This window comes from Peromyscus californicus, unplaced genomic scaffold, assembly GCF_007827085.1.
Source record: "Peromyscus californicus insignis strain IS unplaced genomic scaffold, ASM782708v3 Scaffold_14__1_contigs__length_90479793_seg_2, whole genome shotgun sequence".
NCBI classification, from domain to species: Eukaryota; Metazoa; Chordata; class Mammalia; order Rodentia; family Cricetidae; genus Peromyscus; species Peromyscus californicus.
The window spans coordinates 65,470,434-65,482,592 of NW_026294436.1; the positions used below are offsets into that span (position 1 = coordinate 65,470,434).

The following is a 12,159-nucleotide window of genomic DNA, read 5'->3' on the forward strand; positions in this document are numbered from 1 at the left end:
ATGTATGTATAAGTAAGACTCATTATATGCGAGTCAAATTTTTTAATTGGCCAGTTTTTCTAATGTGTTACATAAATATAGTAAAGAACGTCACAGGCTGGGCATGGTGGCACACACCTTTAATCTCAGTACTCAGGAGACAGAGGCAGGCAGATCTCTGTGAGTTGGAGGTCAGCCTGGTCTACATGGCTAACTAGAGTTATAATCCAGAACAAAATATATCCATGTCTTTGTGCGTGTGTGCATGTATAGGTGCACATGGAGAGCAGAGGTCGGTACCCAGTATCTGCCTCAATTGCTCTCCACCTTATGTTTTGAGACAGGGTCATTGCTGAAGCTAGAGCTTGCTGATTGGCTAGAGTATATGGCCAGCAAACCCTGGGGATTGGGTTCCACAGCTTTGTTCATGGGTGCTGGGGATCCAAACTGAGGTCCTCATGCTTGTGTGCTATGTTGCAGACTGAACCATCTCCCCAGCCCTTGAACCCATAACAAAAGAATATAAATGATGGTGCACAGTATTAAAAGCTGATGGGTTAAGAGAATAGTTCAGTGGTAGAGTGTGTGCCCTGGGTTCACTCCCTCACATTAGGGAATAAAAGCTGCAGTAATTGTGTTTACTTGCTTGCAGTGATTTTAAAAAGGAATAGTACCTAGACAGAAGAACCATCCTATAAAGAGGGTGAATAACAACACATTTTCCATGGGTCCAAAGTATTGGTACTTGGTAAGCATCCCTGACTTCTTTCCTTCTTGACACGTAGGGGCTACTATTCCACAGGCACCAGAGGTGTGCATGGACAGGCTGACTCCAGTGGTGGACTCAGCCATGGGGTCCTAGAGCTCAGTCACTCTGCTTCCTCGGCACATGGTGTTCAGAGCTACCAAATGAGACCAGAGGGCTAGCACCAGCCGGAAGCGTCATGGAAGTTGTGGTTGTTGTTGTTGTTCATCATCATCATCATCATCATCATCATCATCATCATCATCATCTTTTCTTCTTTTCGAGACAGGGTTTCTCTATGTTTCCCTGACTGTCCTGGAACTCACTCTGTACATCAGGCTGGCCTCGAACTCACAGAGACCTGCCTCCCGAGTGCTGGGATTAAAAGTGTTTGCCACCACCGCCAGCAGCTTCTTTTCTTAAAAAAAAAAAAAAAAAAAAAAAAAAAAAAAAAACAGGGTTGGAGAGATGGCTCAGAGGTTAAGAGCAGGTACTGCAGTTGCAAAGGACCCGAGTTCAGTTCCCAGCATCCACATCTGACGGCTCACAGCTGTCTGTAACTCCAATTCCAGGGGACCCAGTGCCTTCTTCTGGCCTCCAAAGGCAACTGCATTCTCGTGTACATATCCCCACGCAGCCATACACACATCACGTAATTAAAAATGAAAATAAATCTTTAAAAAAAAACAAAAAACAAAAAACAGCCAACTAACTGAAGTTGGGTATGATGGCACAGGCATGTAATTCTAGCATCCTGGAGCTGTGTGTGTGTGTGTGTGTGTGTGTGTGTGTGTGTGTGTGTGTGTGTAAAGAGGGAGGATTGTCTCCAGCTCAGGACTAGCCTGAGATACATACTGTGTTCCAGGCTAGCCTGGGCTATGAGAAAGACAACAACCACCACAGAAGAAAGATGATCCTCCGCAATTTAAACATTACCCCTCCTTAATTCGTCAGCTTCAAATCAACATCTATTTTCCTGTGTATCACCCACTGAGAAAGGGGGATTGACACTAACATGTGACTTCTCCCAAAACACTGTCAGCTTAGGTTGTTGATGGTGAGTGACAGAGGCAAGCACTCTTATCAGCGGAACTGTGTCCCCAGCCATGGAGATGTGACTCCGTGGCAGAGACTGTATTGAACATACAGAGTCCTGAGTTCCATCTCCAGTACCACAGAAGTAAACAAACAAACAATAAACAAAAAACCCAGCAGAAGCCACTGAGTCATTAGAGATTAGTGGAGACTGAAGCTGCAGGACCCTGAAGCTCAGAAAGCTGAAAGGAACCTTTCTTCCTGTCCCACCCGGTCCCTTGGGGCTCCATCAGTTGGCTCTGTTTCCTGTTCTTTGAATTTAATAACCCGAGATGGCCAGCTGTGTCCCCAAAACACCCCCTGCTAGCGCCTCTCCTTCATCTGGGCTGGCTTCTGGGGCACCCGAGGGAAGCGGGAAAGACTACCTTTGCCCGGCACCTACCCACACTGCGTCTGCTCAGACTGAAGGGGATCCTTGGCTTTGTTCTTGCCCCCTGTAATTCCTGACATAAACACTTAGTGTCTGAAAGGAAACGTTGCGCAGAGCTCTCCGATTTCTCTAAGCAAGTGTTAACTGTGCTGACACCCCCCTGGTTTCCTACCTGGCTTTGCTCTGGCACTTGCTCAGGTCACTGCTTTCTCCTCAGCAGCCTCTCTTTCTGTCAGGTGGCAAACCTGTAGAGTGGGGCCCAGGAGGCGTTCGCTGCCAAGTCTAAGAACCTTAGTCCCATCCCTGAGACTCCCATGATGGAAGGAGAGAATCAGTTCCTGAAAGTTATCTATGGTGAGTGTGTGCCCACCTACATAACCCCCCATAAATAAATAAATGTAAAATATTACTTTAAAATGGCAAAGCAATAGTAAAGATGAGACACACTGTAAGAGAAATGTGGTTGATATATTTTGCACCCCAATAAACTTATCTGGGGGTCAGAGAACAGAACAGCCGTAATATTAAACATAGAGGTTAGGCAGTGGTAGCACATGTCTTTAATTCTATCACTTGGGAGGCAGAGATCCGTGTGGATCTCTGTGAGTTCAAAGCCACACTGGAAACAGCCAGGAATGGTGACTCACACATTTAATTCCAGGAAGTGATGGCAGGAAGCAGAAAGGTATATAAGGTGTGAGGACCAGAAACTAGAGCTGGTTAAGCTTTTAGGCTTTTGAGCAGCACATTTAGCTGAGAGGCATCCAGTCTGAGGAAACAGGATCAGCTGCGGAATTGGCGAGGTGAGGTTGGCTGTGGCTTGTTCTGCTTCTCTGATCTTTCAGCACTCACCCCAATACCTGGCTCTAAATATGTTCTTATTAGTCAGACCTTTTAAGATTCGTGCTACGGAGAACTTCAGTTGGAGTCCTCAAGGGCCTGTCTGCTCCTTTAATCCTCAACAACTATGAAACAAACTGTGATTATCACTCCCACTTTGCAGGTGAGAAACTGAGGCAGAGACAAAGTTACTTGTCCAAGGTCACAGAAGAATGATAATAAGGATTCAGACTCGTCAGGCTGGCTCCAGACTTGGCGTTTTGAACCTCTCATTATTTTTATGATAATAAAACCCAGCAATGCATAGCAGCCTGCATAAGAGAGCAGAGAAAACTTTATCGTTCAGAAAAGGACAAGGCTCTCTTTCTGGAGGAACAATTGTAGATATAATTCTAGAGCCTAGAACAGATCACCACTTCCCTGTTCACTGAGAACATGGAGGGAATCAGGCGTGACTTCTGCCAACATCTCTCACACACAGACATCTCCAAGAACCAGTCCCTGTCTGCTTCAGTCTCCAAGAGCTGGGTGTCACCTCTCACTGGCTCTTGATCTGGACCCCTCCTGATTATTTTGGATGATAGCTATATGTTTTAGTATCAATTGCTATAACCAAATAATTGAGGCTGGATATTTATAAAGAAAAGAGGTTTGCTGGGTGGTGGCACGCATGCCTTTAATCCCAGCACTCGGAAGGCAGAGGCAGGTGGGTGGATCCCTGAGTTCAAGGCCAGCCTGGTCTACAGAGCAAGTGTCAGGGCAGCCAGGGCTACACAGAGAAACCCTGTCTTGAAATGCCCCCTCCAAAAGAAGTTTTTTGTTTGTTCTTGTTTTTGTTTTTCTTTTTAAGCAGTTTTAGAGGTCTTAGGTTATATGGCATATCCGCTTAGTTCTGGTGAGGATCATGGTGGATGGTTTTGGTGTCAGGAGCCTCTAGTATATCATGTGATAACACAGGAAATAGGAGAGAGTCAGCTTTAGTTTTTTAGGTGTTCATTTTTATACTGCTGGGTGTGGAACCTAGGCCTTGCTCATGCTAAGCTAGTGCTTATGTCTTCTGTGTTTGTTGCTTTTCTCACTGGTACAACAAAATCCCTGACAACTAAAGGAATTGCTTTAGCTCACAGTTTTAGAGGCCTCAGGCCATCCTGGTGAAGAAGGCGTAGTAGAGAAGGTCAGTTTACATCCGTTCTGATAGCCAGGAAGCAGAGAAAAGAGCTATCCTGGAGGGAGCCAGGGTAAGATCCAGTCCCGAGGACACATCCCCAGTGACCTACTTCCTCCAGCTACGCCTACCTCTTAACATCAGTGTGGGGAGTGGAGGAAGCCCTGAGTGTGTGTGAAGCAGGTGAAGTCTTGAATGCATGTTGACATGAACACAGCCATGTCAAGGACTGCCGTGGCTCAGGCCCATGGGAATGGCGAAGCCTTTCCAGGTCAGTCTTGGGAATGGCAGAGTCTCTCTCTGGTCCGTGTATAGATGGTACAAACAGTTGGCCTTTAGTTAAAACCAGTGTATGCAGAAACTACAAACCACAGCTTCCTCTTCGGGGTGAAGTTTACAGCCTGAGACTGCTCCCCTATAGAGAATTAGCCCATCTTCTTGTTCAGTTGTATACAATAAACCTGCCTTCTTGTTCACATGTATACAATAAATGCACTGAGTGTCAGGGCGGCTGGTGAGTCTCCATCAGAGCGCACAGCCCACCTGATCCCAGCTTTTCTATGGGTATGTTTCTTCATTCCCTGTCACTCTAGTTAGGTCAGTCCCTGAGCTGTGCAGGTGATGGCATTTCACCACTTCTTAATATTATTTTATGAGGGACCCACTGAGGGATTAATTCATCAGGTTGGAGCCCTCAGGATCTGTCTCTGGGGATGCCCTCACCAGCACAGCCTGTGTGCACTCTACTAATTGCCTAGGTGCGTTTCAATCCAATCAAGTTGATAATCAAGATTAGCCACCCTACCTTTGTAATAAGAAAAGCAATACATCAATGTATAAACATTGCGGCAGCGTTAAGGTGGCAAGAAGAAAAGATGAGGTGCTGAGGCTGCTTTGCTCAGGCTGGAAGCTTGTAGGACAAGAGGGTCCGTGTGTTTTTTTTTCTACGCTGTGTAACAAATTTCCCCAGGTGCAGGGCTTTAAAGCAGCATCTATTTATAACTTCACAGCCACTGAGTCAGATCTAACCATGGTGTAGACCTGACATCACAAGGCTGTCACTCTGCTGTCAGAGCTCACGTCACCCCAAAGTCTGCCTAGGAAGGGCTCTGCCTCCAGACCCACGCTGTTGGCAGAACCCGGTTCTGCTGCTGTTAGACCAGGGGCCTGGCTACTTGCTAACTGTTGGAAGAACACTGCTTTTAACTCTAAGGATGCTCACAGTGCCTTGCCCCTTGACTCCTGTAGTGGCCCTTTAATAAATGGCAGCCGTTATTAAAAGCCAAAAAGGGAAAAAGAGCTAACGAGACAGAATCTGAAGCCAGGCTTGGTGTTTATGGACTGTAATCCTGGTGCTTGGGAGGAGGAGATAAGATGATTGCCATGGATTCAAGGAGTGTGGATTTCAGAGTGAGCTCCTGCCTCCAAAAACCAAAAGCAATAGAAAAAGAATCTTTCATAGCATGACCTCACCACAGATTGGCACCCACTGACTTTGCCATGTTATGTGGGTTAGAGGCAGTCACAAGGTCTACTCACACTAAAGAGGAGTTTTGGTGACAAGAGGGTCGGAACTATAGAAACCACATAGGCTGATGCCTACAAAGAACTAAGAAATTCCTATAGGATCTGTATCCACTACTCAACTTTCCAGTACGTTCCAGTAGCCATCCTGCAAACACCAGCGATTCCTCCCTTGATAGATGTACTGGGGAACTAAAACCCTATGAGTAGGCATTGGCTCATGATGGGTGGGGATTGGAGGCCTCTTAACTTCCTTCTTTTGGATAGGGACACTCAGATGTCTGCTCTGTGCTGTCCCTCAGAGACCCCAGAGGGACATCATCCCCAGTTGCAGCTTCATGCTGTCCCTTCGGCCTGTTTTCCCTCCCTGACTCTCTCTCCTAGTTCCCCTATGATCACCTCCTTAAAAAACAATCGAGAGCCTGTGTGATGGTGACACCTGTGATCCTGCACTCTGAAGACAGAAAAAGCCGATGGGTTTCTCTGAGTTCAAGGCCAGTCCAGGCTGCATAGCAAGACCCTGTCTCAAAACAAAATTAAAAGCTGGGTTAAAGGGGAGGGAAATACAGAGGTATTCTAAGTGGTATAGTTTCAATTTTATGAAAAGGGTTGTGGAGGATATGGTGAGGACAGTTGTTCAACACTGTGCATATTTGTATTTTGTAAATTTACTGAGGCAGGGTCTCATTTTGATGCACAGGTGGCCTGGTTATAGGGCTATGTCTGTAGTTCAGTGGTAGAGTGCTTATCTAGCATGTGTATCGGCTCCTGGCACCCAACACCACCAGTAGAAAAACAAAACCAAAAAAACCTAATGTGTTCCTTGTTTTTAAATTTTATAAATTGACCTTTCCTCATAAATTATCATTGAAAACTCATTTGATGGATGCTTCTCTCTACTTGTTTGTCGGCACCATGCAAGGACAGGACCAGAGTGTCCTAGTTAGCACTTCCTGTCAGTTTGACACAGTCTTAGCATCATCTAAGAGAGTCTCAGTTGAGGGATTGCCCAGATCAGACTGGCCTGTGGCTGTGAGAGATGGTCTTGATTGATGATTGGTGTGGAGGCCCCGCCTATTGTGAGCAGCACCATCCTTAGGCAGGTGGGCCTTCGTTATGTAAGGAAGCTAAGCCACACAAAGGCCAGTGAGCAGCATTCCTCTGTGGTTTCTGCCTCCAGCTTTTTACCCTGAGTTCCTGCCCTGACTTACCTTAATGATGGATTGTGACCTAGAAATGTAAGCTAAATGAACTCTTTCCTCGCCATGTTGCTTTTTGTCAGACAGAATGTTTTATTATAGCCACAGAAAAACAAGCTAGAACAGAGTGTTTTCTGACTCTGGAATCAGCAGCTGCCATGATGCTTCTCAGTAGCAGGTGCTCAACATGTCCTCGGTGGGGTGACTAGGAGCTCCATTTTACCCTGAAGGTGGTGGTCTACCCCTACAGTTCCCCAAATCAGCTGTCAGGTGTTTGCAGTTAAGATACTTCGATTTCTTCTTCTTCTTCTTCTTCTTCTTCTTCTTCTTCTTCTTCTTCTTCTTCTTCTTCTTCTTCTTCCTCCTCCTCCTCCTCCTCCTCCTCCTCCTCCTCCTCCTCTTCTTCTTCTTCTTCTTCCTTTTTCTTCCTTCCTCTTTTTTTCTTTTATTTTCTTTTTGGTTTCTTGAGACAGGGTCTCACTATGTAGTCTTGGCTGTCCTGGAACTCATTCTGTAGACCAGTCTGGCCTTGAACTCAGATTTGCCTTAAAGACGTGGGCCACCACTGCCAGGCAAGATACTTAGATTTCATTTAAGCAAAAATATCTTGTTCCTTTGGGGTGGAGTAGATTCAGGAGAGATGGAAAGGGAGATTCGTTTTGTCTAACTGTAAAGAAAATAGCTTGTCTTCTTCTCCCATTGTCCCTCCAAGTACCAGAGGAGATCAGGCCAGCAGTGGGGACTAGGGACTACGGAAACAAAATCCCACAATGCATCAGAAACATCCCACCTAGGGCTAGAGATAAACAGAAGAGCAGGTGAGCAGGGACTTCAGCCTCCAACAGCCACCTGGTCCTAGAGACCCGTGGCTGTATTAGTTCTACTTATAGTCTACTTCCTGCCTGTGTTTCCTGCCTTCACTTCCAGCCCACACTTCCGGTCTCCTTGAGCCACACCCAGGGTTGTCATAGGAGTAAATGAAGCTTTGGGTTTAGAGGCTCAGAATGCCTCCGAGCTGTCAGCACTGAAGGTAATAATGGTGTGGAAATGATGAGGCCTTCTCTACTGCCCTGCCCTTCTCCCTCTCTCCTCGGTTGTTAGAGGACATGGCTCAATAAATCCCACAGTAGTTGCATCCGGAGACATGATGGGCCTAAGAGGGAACAAAGCCCCTTTCCAACTGCTAGGAGCTGTGGGAGAAAGCTCAGTGATGTGTGAGGCGCCTGGTTGCATCCTCTTCGTCAGAATTGGATATGGTACAAGTTCCAGCTCTAGCTTGTGCCTGGGAATGACTAAGACCAGAATAGCTCTGGGCAGCCACACTAGTCAACACAGACCCCAGCCTCCGCAGTCCTCTGGGGCTGATGAGCCCAGCCCGGGAGAACTGGCTTTGTTTGGATCCTCATGAGTAAGCCATGTGTGCTCATGTGTTTGGGCGTGGCCTGCTTTAGTCACCTCAGTACATCACCTCGAAGGGCTCCAATCTCAGAGCTGTGCAGTGTTTCTCCTATGTGAGAAAGGGTGCAGCTTCCCCTTCGGAGGACTAGGGATGGATGCCATGGTCTCTGGGTGAATGTGGAGACCCAGTGCTTCTATCACACGATTGATTGCTTCCTGAATTCCTGTTGAAGCCCCAAGATACTGCTGTTAGATATAAAGAGAGCCTGTTTCCCACACTAACTCTCCTCCTCCTCCACATGGGAAGGAGTGATTCTGTTCGGTCACCTACAGAGCCTGTCAGCATCTGTGATGTGGCCTCTTGGATAACAGCTGGGCTCTGTAAAGCTGCCTCTTGCTCTACTTTCAAGGCCAGGCTAGATAAACACCCCCAAAGGGACCCGAGGGAATGAGCATTATCTAGGGAATGCACCCATAGGGCCTCACCCCCACAGTGTGTTCCTTGGGTTCCCAAAAGAGGTGTGTTGCAAATGAAAGGTGGTGTCTTGTTTCAAAAACATGAAGCTAAGGATAAGGGGTGGGGGGTGGGGAGCCCAAATAATACTTCTGTGGATTCCCCACTTAGGAAAACACAAGTACATCTTGGCAGATGGTGTTCAGGCTGGCAATCTCTCCATCTAACCTACTCTCCCAGTCCTTGCAAGCCAGCCTCACATAAGTCACCGATGTGGGCGGAGCATTAGCTCGTGGGAACTGCTCCCAAGGACCTGGCATTCCATTTCAGACTACGTAAGGCATGTTCCCAGACTGAAGGCTTCTTTGGGGCCACAATTATACTTCACTATGTGCTGCAGATCACACATGGATTTATGGTTTAACTTGTAAGCCCTAACATTGTTGGTCAAGCATTAAATATGTGGAATTTAAATATACAGTATTTGTCCTTCCCTTGTTTATTGTAACATCGCTGCCCTGGAGCTTTGGGGCCAGGTATCAGAAGTGTCCTACATAGAGACCAGATCTTCTCATTCTCAGATTTGGGTATTGGCAGAGGTACTAAATACATATGCCAATTAGGAAATGAACATCCAGTCATTACTCAGAGAATAAATATTTCAACACACCATCTCAAGCTATAATTAAAGGCAGGGAGCTTTGTTACTGGGAGAACAAAAAACAGAGAGGCAGACAACTATTTTTGGAATTGTTCTTATCTTCAATGTATATCTACTACTTACAGTTCATCAGCCCAAATAAAATACCATAAATTGACACGTTTGAGAAACGGCTTACAGAAACGGCTTACAGGGAAGAAAGGCAGACGGGGCTGAGAACAAGAGAAAAAGAGCTTTTCTCCCGAAAAATGATTAAGGGAAAGATGAGATAACTAAAATCCACAGCCTTTGGATCACAAGCTGAGAGATAGTGCATTTTATTTTGCCTTAAGTTTACTTTTCATTTTGTTATGTCTTCCAACAAACACGGTTATTGTAAGAGTTTACCATATTATTATACACCAACAACATGTGTGTACACTAATGAAATTCATTATATGTATCCAAAAGGTGCTATTATTTTACACACGACAAGTCAAATGCAATGGACTATATGTGTGTATGTATATATGTATGTCTATATACACACATGTACATATGTGTATGTATGTATGGTATGTATGTATGTCTTTGTATGTGTATGTACACACATACATAGTCATCCTTCGATATCCATGAGGGATTTTTGTGGGAATCCCTTGAAATACTAGAGTCTGTACATGACCAAGCAAGCCCCTTATACAAAATAGTGTGATATTTTCATATAACCCACTCATATCTTCTGTGTACTTGGATCATCTCTAGATTAATGTGAATATCAAATACAATGTAAATATAATGCAGATGGCTGATTGTTATGTGCTTTTTGGAGACTAATGACAAGAAAGATGTATACTAGTTATACATGTGGTACGAACCTATGGAGGGTCAATCATGTGTGCAATCCAGAATAAAACACTGAAAGAATTACATTAAAAACTCACTTCCAGCCGGGCGGTGGTGGCGCACGCCTTTAATCCCAGCACTCGGGAGGCAGAGCCAGGCGGATCTCTGTGAGTTCGAGGCCAGCCTGGACTACCAAGTGAGTCCCAGGAAAGGCGCAAAGCTACACAGAGAAACCCTGTCTCGAAAAACCAAAAAAAAAAAAAAAAAACCTCACTTCCCTGGGGTTGGGGATTTAGCTCAGTGGTAGAGCGGTTGCCTAGCAAGGACAAGGCCCTGGGTTTAATCCTCAGCTCAAAACAAACAAACAAACAAACAAACAAACAAACAAACAACTCACTTTCCTGCCAGGCAGTGGTGGCGCATGCCTTTAATCCTAGCACTCAGGAGGCAGAGGCAGGTGGATCTCTATGAGTTCAAGGCCAGCCTGGTCTACAGAGCGAGATCCAGGACAGGCACCAAAACTACACAGAGAAACCCTGTCTCGAAAAAAATCAAAAAAATAAAAAAAAAAAAACAAGGAACGTGCTTAAATAATGTCAAACCAAAGCTGCAGGATGGAAAAGGACAAATGAAATCCCTCCACACCCAACACACAAGATTTCTCTGTGCAGCCCTGGCTGTCCTGTTCTCTGTAGACCACGCTGGCCTCGAACTCGGAGAGCCTCTGAGTGCTGGGATGGCATGTGCCACCACCACCCGGTGACAAAGGAAATCTTAGAGAATGGCTGGCAGTGCTGGAGCAATGGTGTTCACATCTATCTATAACTCCAGCTCCAGGGGATCTCCTCTGACATTTGCACTCATGGGCGCATACCCACATACAGATACACATAATTAAAAATAATAATGCTTGCTTTGGCAGCACGTATACTAAAAATTGGGATGATACAGAGACAATTAGCATGGCCCCTTCGCAAGGATGATACACAAATTCGTGAAGCATTCCATATTTAAAATGTAATAATAATAGTAATAAATCTTTTTTAAAAAGAAGATAGTTGACCAGATGTCCTAGGATATTGACTTTTTGAAATTTTTCATTGCTTATGGAGACGGAGGAGGACAGGCGATGTCTGTCCACAGGGCATATGTGGAGGTCAGAGGATGACTTGTGAGAGTCGGTTCTCTTCTAGAAGTGAGTCCTGGTGACCAAACTCAGGCTGTCAGCTGTAGAAGAATGTTATTTTAAGATGTGTTACTTGTGTTGATGTTGCAGTTGTTTAACTCTGTGAAGCTGTGTTAATAAAGAACTGTCCAATAGCAAGGCAGGAGAAAAGATAGGCGGGGCTGGCAGGCAGAGAGAAGATATAGAGGGAGAATCTGGAGAGGGAGAGATGGAGAAGCCAGAGAAAGGGAGGACATCAGGGGCCAGCCGCCCAGCTTGACAACCAACAATCCACGGAGTAAGATTTATGGAAATAAGAGAACAGGAAAAGCCCAGAGGCAAAAAGTAGACAGAATACTTTAAGATAAAGAAAGCTGGCTGGAAACTAAGCCAAGGCTGGGCATTCATAAGTAATAATAAGCCTCTGTGTGTGAATTAATTTGGGAGCTGGGTAGTGGGTCCCCCCCCCAAAGACCAAAGAACAAACAGCAGTCAGTCGTGGTGGCAAGTACATTTACCCAATGAGCCATCTCACCAGCCCTACATTTTTGAAATCTTTTTTTTTCTCCCCAGGACATGGTTTCTTTGTGTCGTTTTGGTGCCTGTCCTGGATCTCACTCTGTAGACCAGGCTGGCCTCGAACTTACAGAGATCTTCCTGGCTCTGCCTCTGGAGTGCTGGGATTAAAGGTGTGCACCACCACCACCACCACCACCACCACCACCACCACCACCACCAC

General features: G+C 45.7%; 1 non-coding gene across 1 annotated transcript; it reads left to right on the top strand.

Annotated features, from left to right (window-relative positions):
* Window positions 1–11,165: 11,165 nt before the first annotated feature.
* LOC128110234 (U6 spliceosomal RNA) lies at window positions 11,166–11,269 on the top strand. The gene has a single exon (XR_008218184.1). It is a non-coding gene; the product is annotated as a U6 spliceosomal RNA (small nuclear RNA).
* The last annotated feature ends 890 nt before the right edge of the window (window positions 11,270–12,159 follow it).